This window comes from Saccopteryx leptura, chromosome X (assembly GCF_036850995.1).
Source record: "Saccopteryx leptura isolate mSacLep1 chromosome X, mSacLep1_pri_phased_curated, whole genome shotgun sequence".
NCBI lineage: Eukaryota > Metazoa > Chordata > Mammalia > Chiroptera > Emballonuridae > Saccopteryx > Saccopteryx leptura.
The window spans coordinates 63,618,053-63,642,596 of record NC_089516.1 but is presented as its reverse complement, the minus strand read 5'-3'; the positions used below and the strand labels follow the sequence as shown (position 1 = coordinate 63,642,596).

Sequence of the window (24,544 nt, the reverse complement as noted above, 5' to 3'; positions counted from 1 at the left end):
AAGTGCCCATCAGTACATTAGTTGATAAGGAAGCTGTGGTACATTTACACATCAGAATACTACTGAGCCATAAAAAAGAAGGAAATCTTACCTCTTGCATGATTGGATCTAGAGAGCATTAATCTAAGTGAAATAAATCAGAGAAAGACATACTATATCATTTTACTCATGTGAAATTTAAACTAAATGATCTAACAAGCTAAATAGGCTGATAGATGTAGGATGGGTGGAATTGAACAAAAAGTGTCAAAAATAAGAGAGAACAAACAAACATAGTCAAAAGTGTGATTGGTGGGGAGGGGTGGAGGAGGGTATGAGGGGCTAAATGGTGATGGATGAAGACTTGGGAGGGTGAATGCACAGTATGGTGTACAAGGTGTCTTGTAGAATTGGGCACTTGAAACTTGTATTATTTTGTTAGCCAATGTCACCGAAATAAATTTCATTAGGAAATATCAAAAAAGAAAATGAAATTAAGAGAATAATTGTATTTTAATATCATGAGAAAGTAAAATATTTGGAATCAATTTTTTAAAAGAAATTCAAGATTTTTTATACTGAAAATTATAAAATAATGTTAAATGAAATTAAAGAAAGTGAAGTAAATGTAACAACATCATATGATAACAGAGTGGAAGAATTAATAGTTAACATGGCAATACTCCACAAAATGATCTTACCAAAATTCCAGATCATTTCATAGCAATTGACAAAATGATCCTAAAACTTATATGGAAATCCAAGGGTCTCAGGGCAGCTTAAATAATCATGAGAAAAAAACCAAATTGGAGATTTATACGTCCTGATTTCAAAATTTTCTACAAAGCTACAATAATAAAGACTGATCTGAGCATAAGGATATAGAGATAAATAGAATTTAAAGTCCAAAAATAAATTCTTGCATTTAGAATCAGTGGATTTTCAATAAAAGTGTCAAGATATTTCAATAGGAAGTAGTCTTTTCAACAAATGGTTCTGGGAGAACTGGATATCTACATGCAAAACAATAAAGTTGGACCTTGATGACATGCCATATACAAAAATAAATGACAAATGGATCAGACTTAAATGTAAAAGGTAAAATTTAGATATGTTTTCTTTGGTACATACCAAAATCAAAAGTGACTATAAAAAATGGATAAATTGGATTTCATGAATATTAAAAACTTCTGTGCAGCAAACAATACCATCAAGTAAGAAAATACAACATATTTTATGTGAGAAAATATTTGCAAATTATATATCCATTAAGAGTTTATTATGCAGTTATATAAAGAGTTCTCATAAATGACAGGTAACCCAATCCAATGAACAAAGGATTTGAAAAGATATTTCTCCAAAGAAAAACAAATAGCCAGTAGGCACATGAAAAGTTGCTCAACACAGAAATAGTAGTTAAAATCAAAATTATAAATCTCATATCCATTAGGATGGCTATTATCAAAGACAAAATAACAAGTGCAAATGAGGATGAAATGAAATCCTCTACATTGCTGGTGAGAATGTAAAATGGTACAGCCACATCAGTAAAGTTTGTCAATTACTCAAAATGTTAAACATAAAGTTACCATATACAAAGCAATTTCGATGTTAAATAGGTATCCAAGGAAATGGAACTATGTCCTCATAAAAACTTGTACATCCATGTTTATTGCAACATGATTCATAATAGACAAAAGGTACAAACTCATATATCCTTCAATTGATGAATGGATAAACAAAATGGGGTTAATTTTATAAAGTAGAGTATTATTCTGCCGTAAAAATGAATGAAGTATAAATACATAGTATAAAACCGATAAACAGCCAAAACATGCTAAGAAAGAAACCAGTCACTGAGGTCAAATATAGTATGGTTTCATTCATATGAAAGTCCAGAGTAGACAAATCCATATGGACAGAAAGTTAGATTAGTATTTGCCAGGGTTAACAAAAGGGGATAATAAGAAATGACTACAAATGGGTAAAAGGCTTCTTTCTGGAATGATGAAAATGTTTTACAGTAAGAGAGCAATGATGGTTGCACAACTCTGAATATACTAAAAGCTACCGAATTTTAAAAGGTGTTTTATAGTATATGACTTAAACCACAATAATAGTTAATTACCTTATTCAGCGTTACACTGATTAGCAGGGTTGCTAGAATAGGTGTTCCTACAACAACAGATTTAATATTGTTATTACATAATTGAGATGACACTTGTTATCTATGAACTCATTAACAGGTTACCCCTAATAATTGTTACTGCTATTTTGCTCATAAAAGGAGGTAAAAGTATTTGTACGAGCACCAAACTGTCCAATGTGTGGGCATAACACATAAACATAAGCAAAGATTATAAAGAAATACTACATGGAAATTAGCCCTACCACTGAGTAATTTTCATTCATTAGGAGACATTAATTTTCCCCTGATACCATGAAGTCAAAAGATAATACATTTGTGCTAAAGAATGACCTAGTAGAGCAGTGGTCCCCAACCCCCGGGCCGCGGATCAATACAAGTCTGTGGGCCATTTGCTACTGGTTCACAGAGAAAGAATAAATAACTTACATTCTTTCCGTTTTATTTATATTTAAGTCTGAATGATGTTTTATTTTTAATAAATGACCAGATTCCCTCTGTTACATCCGTCTAAGACTCACTCTTGACACTTGTCTCGGTCACGAGATACGTTGCCGCTAAAATTAAACCCATAAACTAGCAAAATGAGTGAAAAACAAAATCCCATCGAAAGTTTTTTTGCGAAGTGGAAAACGGTCAGTGAGGAGACAGAAGAATAACCTACGACCTCGAAGAAAAAGGCAGCTTCATTTAACAGACAGTACCAGGAGTCCTACTTGAAGTATGAATTTATCGCAACTGTTGATTCTCGTGCATGAAGGCCGCTCTGCATAATATGTTTTGGCCTGGCTAAGTAATGAGGCAATGAAGCCTTCAAAACTGCTTCGCCACTTGGAGACCAAGCACCCTACCTTAAAAGACAAGCCTTCTGAGTATTTCGAAAGAAAAAAGCATGAACAAGAAGGACAGAAACAATTACTGGTGGCCACTACATCAGTAAATGCGAGTGCACTGAGAGCATCATACATGGTGGCTAATAGTATTGCTAAGGCTAAGAAGCCATTCACCATTGGTGAAGAATTGATCCTTCTAGCCACTAAAGACATTTGTCGTGAACTTCTAGAAGAGTCTGCAATTAAGAAGATAGCCATGGGTGGTAAAATATCTTAGCAGGACTGTATCTACAATACAGAAGGAATATTGAACCAAAAAGCACACAGTATATAATTTTAGTAACAGATAAGAAAATACGACAATTCAGTATCAATACACAGCAGTGGAAAAGTATAAATAAAAAAATTTCATGGTAGAAAAAGTCTAAGACAATAAATATATTAGAATCACCTTGGTGACTAGATTAATATTGTTTAAGAAATAATGAGAGTAAGACAGAAGCAATGACTGCTCACCATGATAAAGTTTTGGGATACATTTTTTGATTAACATTGGCAGTATAACAAATGGATCTATGGTTTCCTAATATGCCTACTTGCCAGTACCTCAAAAACAAAAAATTTAAAAGCTGTAGCTCAAATGTAGAGAACAAATGTAAAATTAAATCACTGCTCACTGCATTATACATATGAACACTGGATAATATCAGTTGCAGAATAGAACACAACTATAGCAATAGTAGTGCCTTAAAACATACTATGCTTTTTAAAAATATATTCATATCACTTTATCATAGGGCTTGCGCTTCCTGGGGCAATATTACATTCAACAAAAAATGCTGATGTTATGCAACATTTCAAAAGGGCAACGTATTGTGAACAAATGCCTCTACAACGCAGCGACAAACTTAGAAAATGCTTGACAATGTAGGAGATAAAAATCTCCAGAAATTTGGTGGTAGAAGCCTAAACTTGCAGGAAAATAGCCACTGTAATACTTGCAATAATTACCGATCTACTTTAAAAACGCTGTCATCTCAGTGAATGTGGAGATATAATTACCAGTATTAGAAGTGAATAACAGCTTTTATCATACTAAGATAACACTGGGGAGCAAAATTTTTGTTGCGTCCACAAAAACACTTGTTCTTACCTAATTCGCGTGTGCTGATCTCGAATATGACATTAATTTTTTTCTGTAAGCTACAGTTGTTTTGCAGTTCAAGAGTTTAGGTTTTCATCTGATTGTAAAATTTTTAACATAATGAAGTAGAATGTCTTCTTGGGCATCATCTTTGTGACAATATAATAATTTATATATTGCAGTAAATACACTAAAAGATGATTGCATCAGAATTTGTCTACAATTTTGAAACAGAACATATTTAAAGACTCATAAAATTTGTGCAAAACTTATTTAAATTGTATTCATGCCAAAATTGGCGTTTATAGTTCTTGCATTTTTGTACTTGTTGAGGACAATCTCGTTTGATGCTCCAGTAGTAGTCTGCTCATCACTAACAACTGCAAGATTTTCGGGAAACTTATCAAGGTGACTCTTCAGGAAGTGAATCTTAACGCTCATGTTACATCCAATGTCACAGAAAGCCAACAGCATCCTTTGAGCCAGAAGTTCATAGTTTTTCTGCTTTTTTGTTCTTTGTAACTGCTACAAAAGACTGCCATGCTGTTTTTTCCTCGTTACTCATCTTCCTGTCAAATTCATCCTCACGTATGAGGGTTCGAATTGGAAGTCCACTGAATAAACCTTTTTTTTTTATTCAGTTGTAATTAAAATTTTTTAAATTAATTTTACTAGGGTGACATCAATAAATCAGGGTACATATGTTCAAAGAAAACATGTCCAGGTTATCTTGTCGATCAATTATGTTGCATACCCATCCCCCAAAGTCAGATTGTCCTCCATCACCTTCTATCTAGTTTTCTTTGTGTCCCTCCCTCTCCCTCCCCCCCCCCATAATCACGACATTCTTGTCAATGTCTCTTAGTCTCGTTTTTATGTTCCACCTAATGCCTGCTTTTATCTTTTCGAAAGACAAGGCAGGAAAAGCGGAAATAATATGTTGAAAGCATTCACTTTCTCTATTCAAATCCTGAACAAACTGCTTCATTAAACCAAGTTTGATGTGAATTGGGGGGGGGGGGGGGAAATGATCCTGTCTCGATTAACTACAGGTTCATTCACAATATTTTGCATCCCTACTTCCAGAGCTTCACGTTTCGGCCACTCCTTCTGTGTCCAGTGTTTCTCCCGAGTTTGGCTGTCCCAGTATACAGAAAGCAAGGATACTTTGTGAAACCACTCTGTTGTTGTAGCAGGAAATTTACCATTTTAAGATCCACACAAATGATCCAATTATGTTCATCATACATCAGAAAGTGGAGGACAATTTCTATGTCATTATAATCTTCTCACAGATGAGTTGAATAACCAATTGGAACCACTACATAAACATTACCGTTGTGTAGGAGAACACATTTCAGACTCCATTTAGAGCTGTCAAGAAATAGCCACCATTCTGTTGGACTGTAAGTGGTAACACCTAGCTGGCTGAAAAGACTACTGATATCATGACAGTAAACAAAGTGTTTGTGTTTGGAAAAGAAATCCACAAAAATTTGTTCATGCTTCCTGAAATGGGATACTTATCTGACTGGTTAAGTACATTCTTTTCTTGAAGCTTTGAGACTAATAACTCAGCTTGCTTTCTTTGATAGGCCCAAATCTCTTACTAAGTCATTCGATTTGGGCTGGCTAAACTGCTGAGGGGTTAATGACTGCTTTGAATCAGAAGAAGACCCTTCAGATTCTACAACCATTTCCTCATGCATGTTATCAAAATACACTTGATCACCATGTTCACTTTCTTCGTCCATAGAAGAAATAAAACCATTGAAAACTGGAAGCAGGAGTGTCTCAGAGTGTGGGCTAGGTCGTATTGCTGAAGGAATATTATGATATGCGAACATATGCTATTTTTTCTTCCTGATGCACTTTTTATGGATCAGACAGAAATAACAGTCACTGCTGTGGTCCTTAGGTTCACGCCAAACCATCTGAATACCAAAAGGCATTCCTTTGCTTTTTTCTTTTGTCCAGTCATGAAGCATTTCCTCACAATTATGACACATTCAATATGAGGAGCCCAAGTCTTGTCTTGATCACCAAGGGGAATTTGAAAATAGGCTGTATATGCACGTGTCACAAATGATGAAATGTTGCGCCTTTGACGTTGAAGTGTGTAACAGCCACATATATAACAGAAGGTGTCAAGACTATTCTTACATTTACACCTATTCGAAGAAGCCATGATTCAATCTTAAAATAAGAGGGTGTTTTCATCAGATAATAATGTTTTAGATTTTTAAATAACTATTATGTAAAAATGATGTTTGTAAAACATTAATTGCCTTGTGGTTATATTCAATCCAATAGTTATTGCCCTTTAACTCCAACTTAAAAACCTATGCATGCCATTAACTCTAACAAAAAGAAATTAAAATTACATAAAATCTAGAGCATGCACCAAAAATCGGATTTCAGATTTGGAATCAGCAATGCAGAAATATATAGAAACTGTTCTGAAACCTCCTGCAACAGAAAATGAAAAAAAAAAAAAAAAATTGTTCCGCAGTGTAGTTTTCGCTCTTTAATGCTATGAAATTGTAATGTTGATAGAAGTTACCTATGACCAAATTTCTGTTGGGAAGGATAAATCTAGCATATGCAAAATTTTGTTGCATTTTGGGGTAAATTGAATAACCTTGGGTTTCTACTGTTTACCTTTTCTCGATTAATCTTTTCAAAATCTTGATATAGTTTTCTTTGGGTTTTAAGGGTGAACAACCTCACTCTTATGTTATGTTGGATCTACAGTAATTGACAACACTATATATCACATAACAAAAGTGAGCTATAAACAAGAAAGTACCAATTACACCTAAAACTACAATAGTTGAAAATCACAAGACCTTCAAGAACTCTGTGATGTGATTGTTGTCTTATCACTGGAGCATAAAATTGAGTAATAACTCTTGAAGGTAAATAGGCAACCAATGCTACTAATATAAAATGTGGAAAATTAAATAGTAATAAATTTTCATAATCATTGCTCATTATCCATGAGAATGCAGAAAAATCATTGGTATGCTAAATGGATGAGTAACAGACTTCAGGTAATGATAAGTAGCCTTTATACTTTTATTTTGCCCTTTTTATACTGTTAACAACTGGAAAAAAACCCGTTACTGGACCTGAAAATCCTATGAACACTCATTGAAATTATTTAAGTGTCTAATAATAGAAGATGTTCAACAATCTTCACAATCTAAGTGACTCAGAATGGAGAAATCAGATGGTAATGTTACTGGGAAATTGAGCAGTAAATGGTATGTAGTTTTTTTGCAAAGGGTGCTATCATATGAACAAATCAGGTACTTGTGTCCAAGAGATGGTACCAAATTCCTACCCATCTCAATATTTCTAGTTATGTAGCAGAGGTATTAAACTGCACTGCTGATGCAACGAGGTAATGATTGATAGATTACTTCATCAAAGCCTTTATTGCTTTTTAAAAACTTTATTTATTTAGTGACAGAGACAGAGAGAGTCAGAGAGAGGAACAGACAGGAAGGAAGAGAGATGAGAAGCATCAATTCTTCGTTGCGGCACCTTAGTTGTTTGATTGTTTTCTCATATGTGCTTTGACCAGGGTCTAAGGTAGACTGAGTAACCCCTTGCTCGAGCCAGTGATCTTGGGCTCAAGCTGGTGAGCCTTGGTCAAACCAGATGAGCCCGTGCTCAAGGTGGCGACCTCTGAGTCTCGAACCTGCGTTTTCTGCATCCCAGTCCGACGCTCTATCCACTGCCCCACCACCTTGTCCGGCCAAATGCCTTTATTACATACGTAATGCCTTACAATGCCATTACTGCTGTATTATAAGGAATTTTCTTCAAATTAATACAAAAATTTTATAAAAGTTGACAGTGTGAGGACAGATTATTATATAAGATCCACGGTAATGGGTCTTTATGTTCAAAACACAGCACCAAATAATATATATATATTATTCAGTGAGAGGAAGGGAGGCAGAGAGACTCCCACATACCCCCCGACTGGGATCCATGTGGCAAGGCCACTAGGGGTGATTCTCTGTCCATCTGAGGCATTGCTTCATTGAATCTGTTCTTGGCTCCTGAGGCAACGGCCATGGAGCCATCCTCAGCGTTGGGGTGCCAACTCGCTATAGTTGAGCCATGGCTGCAGGAAGGGAAGAAGAGAGAGAGAGAAGGGAGAGGTGGAGAAGCATATGGTCTCTTCTGTGTGCTCTGGAAATTTAACGCAGGAAATGCACATTCTGGGCCAATGCTCTATACCACTGAGACAACTGGCCAGGGCCACAGCACCAAATTTGATGACATGTGAAAGATAGGATGGTATCCTCCTTAATGTTGCCAAAAATTTGGACAAAAATTACTTCCCCACAAGCACATTGTTTCTTAAGAATATACAAATCTTCTTTTATTGGCATAGAATTGAGAGATCCTAATGAAATGCAAATAGAAACTACTATGAGAAATTGGCAGGTAATGACACCCCTAAAGGGGCAACAGAGCAGACAGTTAGGGAACTCCATAAACTTGTAGTGTTAATTTAAATGCCTGCTGTAGGCACCAACAAATAAATGTTAGGTTATTAAAGTTATAGTTATATGACATTAATAACATGACAACATCAAGACATAAATATGAGCCTGACCTGGTGGTGGTGCAGTGGATAGAGCATCAGCCTGCAATGCTGAGTTCCCATGTTGGAAACCTTGAGGTCGTCGGCTTGAGTGCGGGCTCACCAGCTTGAGTGTGGGGTTGCTGGCTTGAGTGTGGGATTATAGATAGGACCGATGGTTGCTGGCTTGAAGCCCAAGGTCACTGGCTCAGCTGCAGCCCCCCAGTCAATGCATATATGAGAAAGCAATCAATGAATAACTAAGGTGCCACAACAAAGAGTTGATGCTTCTCATCTCTCTCTCTTCCTGTTTGTCTGTCTGTCTCTCTCTGACTTAAAGAAAGAAAAGAAGGAAGGGAGGAAAGAAGGAAGGAAGTATCCAATTAATTACAAGGCTAAATTTCCCACAGAAAATTGATTCCTAATAGCATTATTGCACATTAATCGAACAATAGTTTTTAAAAAATGGGTGCCATTTCTGTAACTTTTTGGGTAACTTGATTGTATTGCTTCTCTACACAGGATGGAAATAACCCAAACAGGTAATAGATGGATTTCTAAATAAAATTAAAAATTGCATTTAAAAGCATAATGTAAGTATCTAAGACTATGAATATATAGTTCGTAAAATCACCAACCCTTAAATGCAATATTTTCTAATGAATAGCAAAAATCTAAAATTTTATTACATCTACACTTTGGAACAGAAGGTGCTACACCATATTTCCAAAGGACAGGGCTATCCAATTACATATGAAAGATTTCCTTGTTTCTCATGTCCATAGAAAAACCATAACTGGAAATCCATCACAACCATATGCATGGCAAGATAATACATTTACTGCATTTAGCTGCCAATTAGGTATTAAATCGTATTTGAAGAATCAACTAAGTTAGCGAAATAGATTAACACCATGTCTAAGATGTTTATCCTCCCTATTTCGGGATAGCAGTTCTCCAGTAGTGGCAACAAAGTAGTTTCTACAGGAGCTTACTTAGGAGGGGCATATGTACAATTAGAAAAGGCCTATGGCTTCAACACAGTCAAGAAAGCAGTATTCCAGACATTCATCGAAAAACTGCTAAGAAAGTTTAGCTGCACTACTAATGTAGGGAATTGTCTGTACAACCTTGACTTGATGAAAATTTAAGTAATACATAGTAGGCAGAATGCTTGAAAGGAATAGTGATGGCTACTAATAGAAATTAATTAGGAGATACAGCCAGGACCATCAGAGTAAGAGACCAGTTGGCTAAGAGAAAAAGTGCCTTCTTGTGTATTCTTGTAGGAAAATTATCCTTAAAGCCAATGGATGGAGATTCTATTATAAAAAATATGGTTCCAAAAGAGCAGGGACACTACAGGAGACAAAATTATATTACAGTCTTTTGTGACAGTTAAAGATAGTCACTTATTAGGAATCAAAGAATTTCACCACCAAAAATATTATTGCAATTCCCTTTTGAAATTTTGCTTCCTACTTCACTCTAAGGGACATTTTACCAATCTTCTCATTAGGCAGTTCTTATTTCTTGTTAGTGTTGGGGTATTTGATAGGAAGCACTTTAAAATATGCAGGGGTCCTAGAAAGGGCCTTTGTATGGATGAGGACAGACTATAAAGAGACCTGTTTCTAGTTCGCTTGTACTTTGTAAGGTAGAGAAGGAGTAATGAAGTTAAACTAACCTTAACTTCCAAAAATGAGAAATCCTGTGTTGCCACTTGGGACTCCAAATGATTGAAACAGCTGAGCAGGGAGCTGAATCCAACCCATATTACAAAGACACAGTAAAAAGTACTTATTACCCTACCCTCTTGTGAAAAGGTTGCTTTGCTTGTACTTCCCTATGCATAAAAACAATGTTTTTACTTTAAAATGTCACTTTTTGTGTGCTGGAATCTAAAACTTATTCCCACCTCTACCGGTGTGTCACTTTTAAAGCTTAAAACAAACCAGTTTTCCTTTCCTGTCCAATTTTAAGATGTGGTTGATGGTGATTTGTGAAACAGGAAGTGCAAAGGAAGTTTCAGTACACTTATAGGAATCAAGCAGAGAAAAAAAAAAAAAAGAATCAAGCAGAGTAAGCACACTTGATCCAAAGGACAAACAACTCACTATAGATAGAATACTGAATAAAAGGTATACTGGCCATTCTGACGGGCAGTAACCAAAGATTACCTTCATAAATGTTTGAGGGTATCACAAAGTTCTTTGGGCTAAGTGTGCCATGAAGAAAAGTCATTAATCAGGCTCATTTCTCCTCCCAATGAAAGCAGTCTTTGTTTTCTTCATATCAAACCTGTTCCGAATTAATCTTGAGGTTAATGCTCATGACCATCCTGGGTTAAAACAATCTCATTACATCCTTTACTGCATGCTGTGGTCCTAACATAAGTCGTGGGGGTTTCTTAAATTGTTTATTTTCTACGATGGTCAACGACTGTGACGGCAAACCTATAACGTGTGTCAGCGCTTACACGTGTAGCCACTTTCGATGACATGCGACCAGACCCGGCCACATGTGGCCGCATACTAGAGAAGTATGGGGCCGCATACTGAGAAGGACATTTCATCCTCAGCTTCTGCACAGCCAGGTGCAGTAGCTGAGGATAAAACATTTGCTGTAGTGTAGACACTCTGTGCCAGAGGTCTATAGGCCAATACAACAGAACTCTGTCATAGCGCGTCTAGTTCTGGGACTTCCGGTTAAGCCATTAGGGGATCTTTGACCTCACTTCCAGCCAGCGGAGCAGGGAGCAGCAGAATGACGTGGGGGATGCATCTCTGGGGGCCCTGTGGTCGCCATTACCAGCAATCACATAACCACAGCAACCATCTAATTTACTGTACTGGGGTGTCGTGGATTTCTAATTGACCATCATTACTGAGATGAGGGCGAGGCTGGGAGAGGCGAGGGCCTGTGCTATAGATGCCGTTTCCTGCCATTAGAAATAGCGGCAGCCATCTTAATTTATATAAGATGCAACTTGCATATTTCAAGACAGCATCTGGGCTCAGGTGTTTGTCGACTTGAGGTCAAAGCTTGATAATCTGGAAAGGTGCCACTTGGAGAATCAAGAGGAGTGCCACTACGAACAGGAAATTTGGAGTGCCTGGAACTGATTACCAGACACTTTTAGCACTCTGAAAAATATAGCATGGGCTTTACTCACTATTTTTCCCTCTACATACTTTTGTGAGACCTTATTCTCAGTGTTTTTTATTTTTTATTTTTCTGAAGCTGGAAACGGGGAGAGAGTCAGACAGACTCCCGCATGCGCCCAACCGGGATCCACCCGGCACGCCCACCAGGGGCGATGCTTTGCTCTGCCCACCAGGGGGCGATGCTCTGCCTCTCCGGGGCATCGCTCTGTCACAACCAGAGCCACTCTAGCTCCTGGGGCAGAGGCCAAGGAGCCATCCCCAGCGCCTGGGCCATCCTTGCTCCAATGGAGCCTTGGCTGCGGGAGGGGAAGAGAGAGAGAGGAAGGAGGGGGTGGGGGTGGAGAAACAAATGGGTGCTTCCCCTATGTGCCCTGGCCGGGAATCGAAACCAGGTCCCCCGCACACCAGGCCAACGCTCTACCGCTGAGCCAACCGGCTAGGGCCTTATTCTCAGTTTTAAATAATATAAAAACCAACAAAAGAAACATTGACAGATGAAGTTAGTAGCGCTTGCTTGGGCTTGAAGTGTACAAAATACCAACCTTCAATTGAAAATTTAGCCAATGAAATTCAGCAACAAAAAAGTCAATAGGCAGCCCTGGCCGGTTGGCTCAGCGGTAGAGCGTCGGCCTAGCGTGCGGAGGACCCGGGTTCGATTTCCGGCCAGGGCACACAGGAGAAGCGCCCATTTGCTTCTCCACCCCTCCGCTGCGCCTTCCTCTCTGTCTCTCTCTTCCCCTCCCGCAGCCAAGGCTCCATTGGAGCAAAGATGGCCCGGGCGCTGGGGATGGCTCTGTGGCCTCTGCCCCAGGCGCTAGAGTGGCTCTGGTCGCAACATGGCGACGCCCAGGATGGGCAGAGCATTGCCCCCTGGTGGGCGTCCCTGGTGGATCCCGGTCGGGCGCATGCGGGAGTCTGTCTGACTGTCTCTCCCTGTTTCCAGCTTCAGAAAAAGTGCAAAAAAAAAAAAAAGTCAATAGGCAGAGTAGTTAAAGAATTTCCCCTCCCCCTCACTTTTCTTAGTTCACGGTACCTCACACAAATTAAATAATATCAAGATCAACAAAAGAAACCGACTGAAAGATGAACAAAGAAGTCACTAAGCAGGTCAGTTAAATAATTAGTTTTTGGTTTATTAAATACAGTTATATATTACAATTATACATTTTTGTTATTTAAATTATAAATATTGCAAAATTATGTTTTTTTTCTTAAAGTGACACACCAACTGAGTTATGCTTGGTTTTTTTGGCGAATTTTGACACACCAAGCTCAAAAGATTGCCCATCATTGGTCTACGATTTAAAAGGCAGTAGGGCAGTAAGTCTCTGAGATGCAAATCAAGAGTTCAGTGCAGCAGCATCTTTCTGGACAGCCTCTGGTCCTGAGAAGAAGAAGCCAGTCAAAAGTACAGGTAAGGCCCAGGCCGGTTGGCTCAGCGGTAGAGCCTCGGCCTGGCGTGCGGAGGACCCGGGTTCGATTCCCGGCCTGGGCACACGGGAGAAGTTCCCATTTGCTTCTCCACCCCTCCGCCGCACCTTCCTCTCTGTCTCTCTCTTCCCCTCCCGCAGCCAAGGCTCCATTGGAGCAAAGATGGTCCGGGCGCTGGGGATGGCTCTGTGGCCTCTGCCTCAGGCACTAGAGTGGCTCTGGTTGCAACATGGCGACGCCCAGGATGGGCAGAGCATCGCCCCCTGGTGGGCAGAGCGTCGCCCCATGGTGGGCGTGCCGGGTGGTTCCTGGTTGGGCGCATGCGGGAGTCTGTCTGACTGTCTCTCCCTGTTTCCAGCTTCAGAAAAATGAAAAAAAAAAAAAAAAGTACAGGTAAACCAAAGACATCCCAACCCAAAGGACACCTGGAATATCACCAGTACACATAATGGTAAACTGAGGGGGAACCAGGACCGTGACTATTCACTGGGAAAAAATCTTGAGTGCTGTTCCCTATTGTCTTATAGAGGCATTTTCACTTTCTTTGAAAAATACTATATTGGCTTCCTGTATTAGGGGAACAGTTCCAGTATCAAGTAAAATTTCTCAGTAAGTTACCTTCTCTTAACATCATCCTTAAGTGTAAAACATGGGAACAAAGTGCTTAAAGTCAAGGTTGTGAAGCAGATGGGCTGCAATCTATTGTCCGTAGATACATTTGTTGCTAAAATGTCTTGTATTTACACAGATTCTGTCCTGCATGTGAAATCCACAAAAAGTTTTTAAGATCTTAATACACTAGATTCCTCAGCCCTCTGCCATCAGCTCCCAAATTGAACACAGTGGTAGTTACTCAGGAAACACTGATAGGACACAGACTGGCCTAATAACTACAGTTCCTGTTAGGTAGGACTGGGTTGTAAGAGCTGCAGCCATCCCTGACTTTAGAGAGCACTTGATAGGTAACAAAAACCTGTGTGCCCTGATTTCTGCAGGATATGTACCCTTTCCTCAGTGCAAAACCACCTCTGCTGCTCCCCATCAGCCTGACATCATGTCCCCATACCACAGGAAACCACCCCTTCACTACTACTTTAGTGGTCTAAATAACAGCCAAAAGTGATTCTTCTTTCAGTGCTTGAACTCAGAGCATACACAATGCCTGATCCCTAAAATATAAAGAGCCAAGACCAGCATTAAGGTGGCAGAGGTGGGGCCAAGCCTTGCCAAGGAGATGGGGTGATGTGAAGATGGCTGCTGTGATCACATTTCTTGGACTGATGCTTGATTTCTTCAAAGCACTATGCAGTCTTTTCTTCTCTTAAACAGATTCCAGATGGACCTTCCATTCCTTTCACTCTTGTCCCAAACCCTCAGGCTGTCCCAAACCCTCAGGCTGTCCCAAACCCTCAGGCCCTCAATCCTTATGTATCTCCCTTATCCAATAACTATCCGATAGAATCTCTAATAGCATCAAGCTGTATGACAGGAAATGTTGACCAGCTATTCACTACCCAAGCAATAATCTGTTCAGCTCTAAAACTTATTGAGTATGGACTGTTTTCCTTCCCTCAAGTCACAGACTCCCTCACCCCCCCCCCTTGCTTTGGGGCTGAGAAGGGGCAACCCAAGACAGCTGTGGTAGCAGTGGCCCCAAAGGACTTGGATCAATTTTAACCAAGGTCTGAGATGCACTGGCTTTTCTGAAACAGCAACAGGTTGTCAACCATAGTAAACTTAAAAATGCCAAATAAGGCCTTGTCTTACCACCCTGCTCCTTGGACCTGAAGGCACCTCCAGATTCCACCTAAAGTTATCTTCAGGGACCAGGGTGAAACAAAGTAACTTCCTGGACTGAATAACCTAATTCATGGCCACTGTGAAATGAGATAATTGGTGATGTGACACAAAGTTAAAGATAATTGGAGAAACCTACAAAGGTTTCCCTAAGTTACCCTGCTCACACTCTGCTGTCATGAACATTTATTTACTTCACAACCAAGCTGCTATTAAACAAGAGCTGGGTTTCCTGGGGTTAAAGCCTCACAGGTAGGGAGGCAAGGCACAGAACATATGCCAGAGTCCAACACAGAAGAGTTTAACAAGCCACACAACTACGTTTAAAGAGGTACAAAGACCAGTCTTAAAATGGAGACAGGTGAAAGATGGATTTAAACACTACTGGGCACAAAACTCATTCTTAAGACATCAAAAAGTCCCTTAGTTGTCTGGCTCCAGACATGGGCTCCAAAAAGCCAGCATAGAAACACCTTGCATCATACCATAAAATATAGCTGAGTCACTGATGCTTCGGGAATTCCAAGAAACCATAATTTCCACGTCCTACAACACATTTTTATCTCAAAAGTATAAACCACACACTCACTTTCATCCACTTTGCTCATAATTTCTTTATTCTAAAGGTCTGCCAGCTTTTTTAGGCAGATAGTTAAACTCTGAATATGAAGAATTGAAGAAAGAGAAGGTGGGAAGGGAGATAATTTTTTAAAAGTATTAGCCTCGCCTGACCAGGCTGTGGCGCAATGGATAGAGCATCAGACTGGGATGCAGAGGACCCAGGTTGGAGACCCCGTGGTCACCAGCTTGAGCACAGGCTCATCTGGTTTGAGCAAAAGCCCACCAGCTTGAACCCAAGGTCGCTGGCTCCAGCAAGGGGTTACTTGGTCTGCTGAAGTCCCGCGGTCAAGGCATATATGAGAAAGCAATCAATAAACAACTAAGGTGTTGCAACGCGCAGTGAAAAACTAATGCTTGATGCTTCTCATCTCTTTCCGTTTCTGTCTGTCTGTCCCTGTCTATCCCTCTCTCTGACTCACTCTCTGCCTCTCGAAAAAAAAAAAAAGTATTAGACTCAAAATAGATTAAAGGGCGTAAGAATGATAACTACGTGTGCCATGTGCCTAGGGAAAGAGAATTAAAAAAGAATATATGTAGGCCTGACCAGGCGGTGGCGCAGTGGATAGAGCGTCGGACTGGGATGCAGAACACCCAGGTTTGAGACCTCGAGGTCGCCAGCTTGAGTGAGGGCTCATTTGGTTTGAGAAAAAGCTCACCAGCTTTAGCCCAAGGCGCTGGCTCGAGCAAGCAGTTACTCGGTCTGCTGAAGGCCCATGGTCAAGGCACATATGAGAAAGCAATCAATGAACAATTAAGGTGTCACTATGCACAACGAAAAACTAATGATTGATGCTTCTCATCTCTGTTCCTGTATGTCCCTGTATATCCCTCTCTCTGACTCCTCTTTGTCTCTGTAACAAACCCCCCCCCCCAAAAAAATAAAAAAAACAACAAACAAAAACACACACACAAAATATATGTAGGGGCTAAGAGTGGACCTGGATGCCAGTTCCTGCTCTGCAAATGATTTGTGTGACATTTGACAAGTGAACTAGACTGTGTAAACTGCTTCAATTTCCCCTTCTGTAAAATGTGTTAAATTATACTCATAGCACATAAAGGAAATAATTATTGTATTAAAGGCTTTATTATATGAACTGTGCCTGACACATAGTAACTACCCAATAAGTATTAGTTACTTCTGAATCTGGGACCCAGCAATCTGGGTCGATTAGTCACTGTGCTTTGTTGCTCTTACTGGGGCCATGTTGCCAGGGAAAAACTGAATTCTGTATTGTGCTGATGTATCTGAGTCTAAATTAACATTCTGCAAGCAATGGGATTTTCAGTTGTGTCTCCAACTCTTACGATTCCCTTTATTTCAGTGTAAAAAAAAAAGCATAACCTCATGGAAATTGTCTAATATAAACATCATGTAGGAGAGTAGGGTAATAATAAAAGGGGAGAAAAAAAAGTAAACAAATGCTTAATGGTGGTGTGGGAGAGAAATAAATGCTACTCCATCCAAAGTGGTCATCTCTAAAAGTTAGAGGGACCTATATATTTCTCGTGCCATATCTTGTATACCTAAATCTCCCTTTGAGAATGAACTCTTCACATGTGCACCTATGTTCTGGAAGAAGACATTGACAAGGACCCCACAAGAAGGCAGGAAGTCCTAACAACTGAGAATCACTTTACCACATTGTAGTGCTTTTAGTGAGGTAGTTAAGGTCTCTGAAGTGTGACACAGCTCCACCACTGGCTCCCTCTGTTACATTAGTGACATCAGTTCTCTGGTTCTTAGTTTTTATTATGTGTAAAGTTGGAACAAACCTTACTTCCCAGAGTTACCGTTAAGTTAAAATGAGGTAACAAATATTTGTAAAGCACTTGTGTAGAACATAAAAGGCACCTGTAAGTGATAAGTGCTAATATTAATAGTATATGACTTTAGAAAGAAATTTTCAAAAGTTGTGTGTGGGTGCTAGATGACTAGCCTAAAGAGAAAGATAAGAAAAACCTAACAGATTTGCTGTGACAAAAGGAGGATGGATAATGGGGTAGAGAAGTGCTAGGAAAAGAATGGGTTCAGTGAGCAAAAGCCAGATTATAAATTTTTTTATTGATCGATTTTTCTTTACATAGAGGAAGGGAAAGATAAAGAGAGACAGAAACATTGATCTGTTTCTGTATGTGCCTTGTATGTGGATTGAACCCACAACCATTGCAGGTCAAGATGATGCTCTAACCAAGACAGCTATCCAGACCGTATGTAAAAGCCAGATTTATACAACACGTTTTCGTTCATACGGAGAAAGACTAGAGGACTTTTTCTTTTAATATTTGTTTAATGTTTATTTTATTATTTTTAGAGAGGATGGTAGAGAAAGGGAGAGACAGGAACATGCATCTGTATGTTGCCAGGTGCCCTGGCAACCTCTGTGCTTCTGGACAATTAACCAAGCTATTTGGCCAGGGCAAGAGGACATTTTTAAACAGCATGCTAACATTCATATCTTTACACATGAGCAATGGCATTTTAAAATTAGTTGTGCTGGAGGATACAGAATACAAGGATTACATTTGTATCAATTCCCTTTGTATTCTAGCCTTCTCCTTAGGTAACAGCTAATTTTTCTATCATTCAGATTATATCAGAGGGGCAGCTTTCTTTCCTAATTCTGCTAGTAGGAATTAGCCAAGTACTCTGGAGCCTATACCAGGAAGGCACTATCTCAAGACCATTCTCATGAGAAAAGGCGATCTTTATTACTTCCAGGAAATAGGGCATATATTAAGGAATGATATGGCCTTCAGGTATTAACTCTGGATGAAGGCACTATTAGCTTAAGATAGGGATGGCCACTGCTGAGATCTCCAAGAAGGGCCATAAATATAGATGCTGCTTAGTTTATTTTTTTAATTGATTGATTTTAGAGAGAGAAGAAGGAAATGAGAGAAAGAGAGAAAGGAACATTAATTTGTTCCTGCATGTCCCCTGACCAGGGAGCAAACCAGCAACCTCTGCACTTCCGGAATACATGCTAATCAACTGACCTATCTGGTCAGAGCATGTTGCTTAGTTTAAACATGGGCCATTTCAATGCTCCCTGAAGCTTATTAGGGGTAAAGGAGACTCCCTGAGAAGCCAACAAAAATAAATAATAAATAAATAAATGTTAGTCCAATTAGTTTAAGAAGAGGGAAATTCAGAAGACTCTGCTGCCTCTGAAATGACTAATCCAAGGTACCATATACTTGGCTGGCACTGAAACCATGAGCCTCTGCTATGAACTTACTTTGACAAAATGTATGCAACTCTACAGTTTTATACAGAAAAACTCTCAAAAAGTCTGGTTTGAAAGAACAGCCACTGTCTTTAAGGAGAATGTAAGTAGTGTTATGTTGACATGACATGCTGCTTATACCATCTAGTTTACTGGGAACCATTTCAATCTTTTTGATTCTTGGCAGAGGTGATCACAAATTAGGTAAGAATATAATCTGCCCCAATTATTTTGAGAAGGATGTGTTTAATAAACTGCAAGCTTTAAAAGTATTGGCCCCCTCTCCTGCTACATGTTCACTCACATGGAAGATCTGGCAAACTGAGGATGTTTTTCAAAGATATCTTTCATAATTCAGCCTAGTGAGGGGTTAAATAAGATTTCTTTTATCATCTATGACCCTCCCATATTCAGTGTAACCAGCTTCTATTGCTGGTATTAAAAGGGAGAGTGGGAAGTAGGGAGAAAAACTCAAGGTGTGGCTTAGTCTAACTCAGGGGTAGTCAACCTTTTTGTACCTACTGCCCACTTTTGTATCTCTGTTAGTAAAAAAATTTTATAACTGCCCACCGGTTCCACAGTAATGGTGACTATAAAGTAGGGAAGTAACTTTAGTTTATAAAATTTATAAAGCAGAGTTACAGCAAGTTAAAGCATATAATAATTCCTTTCCAAGTACTTTATGTCGGATTTTTGCTAAGTTTGGCAGAACAAATCTTTATAGAACAACTTACTATAGATAAATCTTTCTTTTTATTTATACTTTCGTTGCTCCACTACTGCCCACCATGAAAGCTGGAACGCCCACTAGTGGGCGGTAGGGACCAGGTTGACTACCACTGGTGTAACTCAAGCATTTTAATGCAACTTCACATCAGAATGGAAACATTTCCTATAACAATTATAATACATTATGCATTTACTTGTTATTAATTCTTTTATTTATTCTCATAAGAATGAAAGTTCCATGACAGCAGAACTTTGTTAATGCCTAAAACATTCTCTGGTACTTAGTTAGCATTTAATAACTGTCTGTTGAAGGAAGGGGTGAAGTGTTGTATTATGATCAATTCTTTTCTAGGAGCACCTGGAGAACCCTACCCAAACCACCAACAACTTACCAAGGCTTCGCAACTGCCTCTTAAGGACATCAATGGCAATGGTGATTCAGTCTGGCTTTCTGGTAAACCCACTGACCAGAAAGCCTCAGTATAAGTGACAGGTAGGTTTCAGTGTTGCTATTGACCAATGATAACGTTTCTGGCTGCCTAGGAACCTGCATTTTTAACAAGCATCCCAGGTGATTTTATGCATAATCAAATTATAAACCATGGAAATTTCCTTCATCAGGGGAGCACAATTTTTAAGACTATTAAATTTTTTTCAGTGTGGAATAAAAACGTTTCGGTCTCACATGCCCTTCTTAAACTATGATGGAATCTACAGGAAGCACATTACCTGTAGATTCAAATCCATTTTCTATACCAATTAGCTTTAATCTTGGGAGAGATATCCAATTCCCCTATCTGTAAAAAAAATAGAAGAATGAGAAAAGTAGAGGTTAGGCTCATTAGTCTCAAGTGTAGTTCGAATATTTTAAGATGGGAAAACATCAGGTAATTGCTTAGTGCTTATTAAGACTACTTTCTCTGCCCTTTCCACTAACTGGGCAAGCCCACCAAAGCTGCTGACCACTTACCAAGACTTCAATATTCGTTGACAACCACATGCAAGATGCTGATTTGAGCCTCTCAATTCTCTAGTAACTTCATTGGGGCAGACAGTGACCTTAATGGCATAGCTTTTGATCACATTTGCTGTCACCTGTTAGATTGAGAGAAGGAAGAAGACAAAAACTAAGTCAAGGTTTGAGACCTAGTTTTAATTTTACTTTTACCACATTAGTCAAGTCATCCAGCCCATACCATGAACCTCAGACTTTACTCTTGCTAAGCATTATTATTAGCATCATAAGTGTATTCTTTATGTTGTAGCACCCCCTCCAGTTATTTAATAAGGATTCTTGTCTACATTTTAAATAGGATAAAAGTTAGATAACTTGGGTACAAAGTCACCAAGTAACTATACCAAAGTGTTAGAACTCAGATGTGAAATCTAATGCTGACCTTTTTAGCTTCCTGTATAAGTTCTTCCCCTCTTTAGAACTCAATATCCCTGTCTTTGAAGATGGGTAAACTTGAACTCTTAAGGGTCCTTCTGTGTTGGGCAGTTATGAGTTTCTGTTCCATATTTATGAATAAAAGAACCCTGTAAATTTGATGAAACCTTCATCTAATTATCAGATGGCATTTGGTTCACACTGATAAATAAAGGTAATAAAACACTGGGCTCTGGATGAAAGCCTGTCATTTACAATCTCAACTCCCACTGGGACTCACTTTACCATGAAAAGGAATTGAACATATCTGTTCCTTTATCAGCTGCCTGCATTACCAAAATGATAAGAAGGTGCTAGGTAGGCCTGTGTCTAGTCCCTCTACTTCCAAGAGTCAACCACTAGGAGGAATGGAGCTCTGAGACATGAAAGTTATACAGGATAAGGCAAAGACAACCCTAAGGGGTACTTTTTTCCAAAGAAGCACTTATTGTCTCTAAGTTTCCCACTTCCTAGCTGCTTTGCTGAAAAGCAACCCAGAACTCTGGTAATTCGGTGATGGCCCAAAGCCCAGGCTTTTAATTATTATCATTAGATGCTGGCAGCACCAGCTAGTACAACTAGGTTTCCTGTTACTCAGTGAGAGGCAGGCAACCCTCAAATTCCAGGTAGCCCCAAGAAGCAGTTTCTCGGGGCTCATTTTTAACTTTCACCTACCACCAGCAAAAAAAGTATGTCCTTTGGTCTACTAGTGATCAGGAGCCCCCAGAAAATACCTCTCCTAACATAGGTTTGTGCTGCCAAATGTGTGTGGAAGTGGACGGGTGCCTAAGAGGCAGGAGCATTGATGGATATGAGTCATCTCTATATTAGATAAAGTAAAGCAGCTATTACTAGACCAAGATCTGCACACTCACAAGCAGCTGCTGCCACTAGCAATTATTTAGCTTATGATTGCCCAGAGGAACAAGGGTGGGAAAGGAATGTGTAGTGGGTCTAATTAGGAATAAAATGGTAATTGTAAACCCTGATATGTGAAAAGGCCTCCACTAAGTAACCAAGAATAGAGTAATTGGTACTTAGTGCCTTCTGAAGACAGATATTTCTACCACTCCCTGTACCAAGACTTTCATCTCTTCTACTATTTACAATAAACAGTAATTAGCTGCAAGCCACTTTCTTTTTTTGTTTGTTTTAATTTTTTTAACTGTTTACAAAAATTCTAGGGTCGCCCCAGATACATCTCCCCTCCCAAGTATTCTGTTCAACATCTCCTTTACCCCCCTCCCTACAACACCCTCCCCACTTCACTTTAGGTTTATCCCATCCTATCATTCCCTTTCCCTCTGTCCTCTTTTCCTATGTTCTCTTTGATCCCTCCTCTGTCTCAATTTCGTTCCTCAGTTCTCATTGTTCCTTGGATTCCTCAAATGGATGAGGTCATATGATATTTTTCTTTCTCTGCCTGGCTTATTTCACTTAATAATTTCCAGGTCCATCCATGTTGTTGCAAAAGATAATATTTCCTTTTTCATGGCCCCATAGTATTCTATTGTATATATGTACCACTGGTTTTTAATCCACTCGTCCACTGACGGACACTTGGGCTGTTTCCAGATCTTCGCTATTGTGAACAATGCTGCCATAAACATGGGGGTGCATTTCTTTTTCTCAGTCAGTGATATGGTGTTCTTGGGATATATTCCTAAAAGTGGGATGGTTGGGTCAAAAGGCAGATCCATTTTTAATTTTTTGAGCAATCTCCATACTGTTTTCCACAGTGGCTGCACCACCGCAGTGGTGCATTCCCACCAGCAGTGCAGGAGGGTTCCCCTTTCTCCACATCCTCGCCAGCACCTATTGTGTGTTGTTTTGTTAATGAGTGCCATTCTGACTGGTGTGAGGTGGTATCTCGTGGCTTTAATTTGCATTTCTCTAATGATTAGTGATGTTGAACATTTTTTTCATCTGTCCACTGGCCATCTGTATGTCCTCTTTGGAGAAGTGTCTATTCACTTCTTTTGCCCATTTTTTTTATTGGATTGTTTACAAGTTCTTTATAAATTTTGGTTATTAACCCCTTATCAGACGTATTGTCAAATATGTTCTCCCATTGTGTGGTCTGTCTTTTTATTCTGTTCATATTATCTTAAGCTGTTTAAAAGCTTTTTAGTTTGATATAGTCCCATTTGTTTATCCTGTCTTTTATTTCACTTGCCCGTGGAAATAAATCGGCAAATATATTGCTGCGAGAGATGTTGGTGAGCTGACTTAGCCTATGTTTTCTTCTAAGATGCTTATGGTTTCACGACTTAGATTTAAGTCTTTTTATCCATTTTGAGTTTATTTTTGTGAATGGTGTAAATTGGTGTTCTAGTTTCATTTTTTTTGCAGGTAGCTGTCCAATTTTCCCAACACCATTTGTTAGATAGATTTTCTTTAGTCCATTGTATGTTCTTACCTCCTTTGTCAAATATCAATTTTCCATAAAGGTGTGGGTTTATTTCTGGGTTCTCTGTTTTGTTCCATGGATCTATATGCCTGTTCTTATGCCAGTACTAAACTGTTTTGAGTGCAATGGCCTTGTAATATAACTTGATATCAGGAAGTGTGATACCTCTCACTTAATTCTTCTTTCTCAAGATTGCTGAGGCTATTCGTGTTCTCTTTTGGTTCCATATTTGTTTTTCGAATAAATGTTCTATATCTTTGAGGTACATCATTGCTTTTTTAATTGGTATTGCATTGAATTTATAAATGGTTTGGGTAATATAGACATTTTAATGATGTTTATTCTTCCTAACCACGAATGCGGTATATGCTTCCACTTGTTTCTATATTCCTTGATTTTTTAAATTAATGTTTTATAATTTTCCAAGTACAAGTCTTTAACCTCCTTGGTTAAATTTACTCCTAGGTACTTTATTTTTTTTGTTGTTGCAATAGTGAAGGGGATTGTTTCCTTAATTTCTCTTTCTGACAGTTCATTGTTGGTGTATAAAAATGCCTCTGATTTTTGTGTATTAATTTTATACCCTGCCACTTTGTTGAATTCATTTATCAGGTCCAGTAGTTTTTTGACTGAGACTTTAGGGTTTTCTATTATATACAGTATCGTATCATCTGCAAATAATGATAGTATTACTTCTTTTCTTCCAATTTGGATGCCTTTTATTTCTTCTTCATGTCTAATTGCTGTAGGTAGGACTTCCAGTACTATGTTGAATAAGACTGATGAAAGGGGGGCACCCCTTCATTGTTCCTGATTGTAAGGGGCTCGCTTTTAATTTTTTTCCATTGAGTATGATGTTTGCGGTGGGTTTGTCATAGATGGCCTTTATTATGTTGAGGTATATTCATTGTATTCCCACTTTGCTGGGAGTTTTGATCAAACATGGGTGCTAGATTTTATCAAATGCCTTTTCTGCATCTATTGAAATCATTATGTGGTTTTTCTCCTTTTGTTTATGTGATGAA

The 24,544-nt window shown here is 38.9% G+C and overlaps 1 pseudogene; it reads left to right on the top strand.

Moving 5' to 3' along the window:
• LOC136385685 (CCHC-type zinc finger nucleic acid binding protein pseudogene) overlaps positions 1-24,544 on the top strand; it is a 119,837-nt pseudogene that overhangs the window by 77,408 nt on the left and 17,885 nt on the right.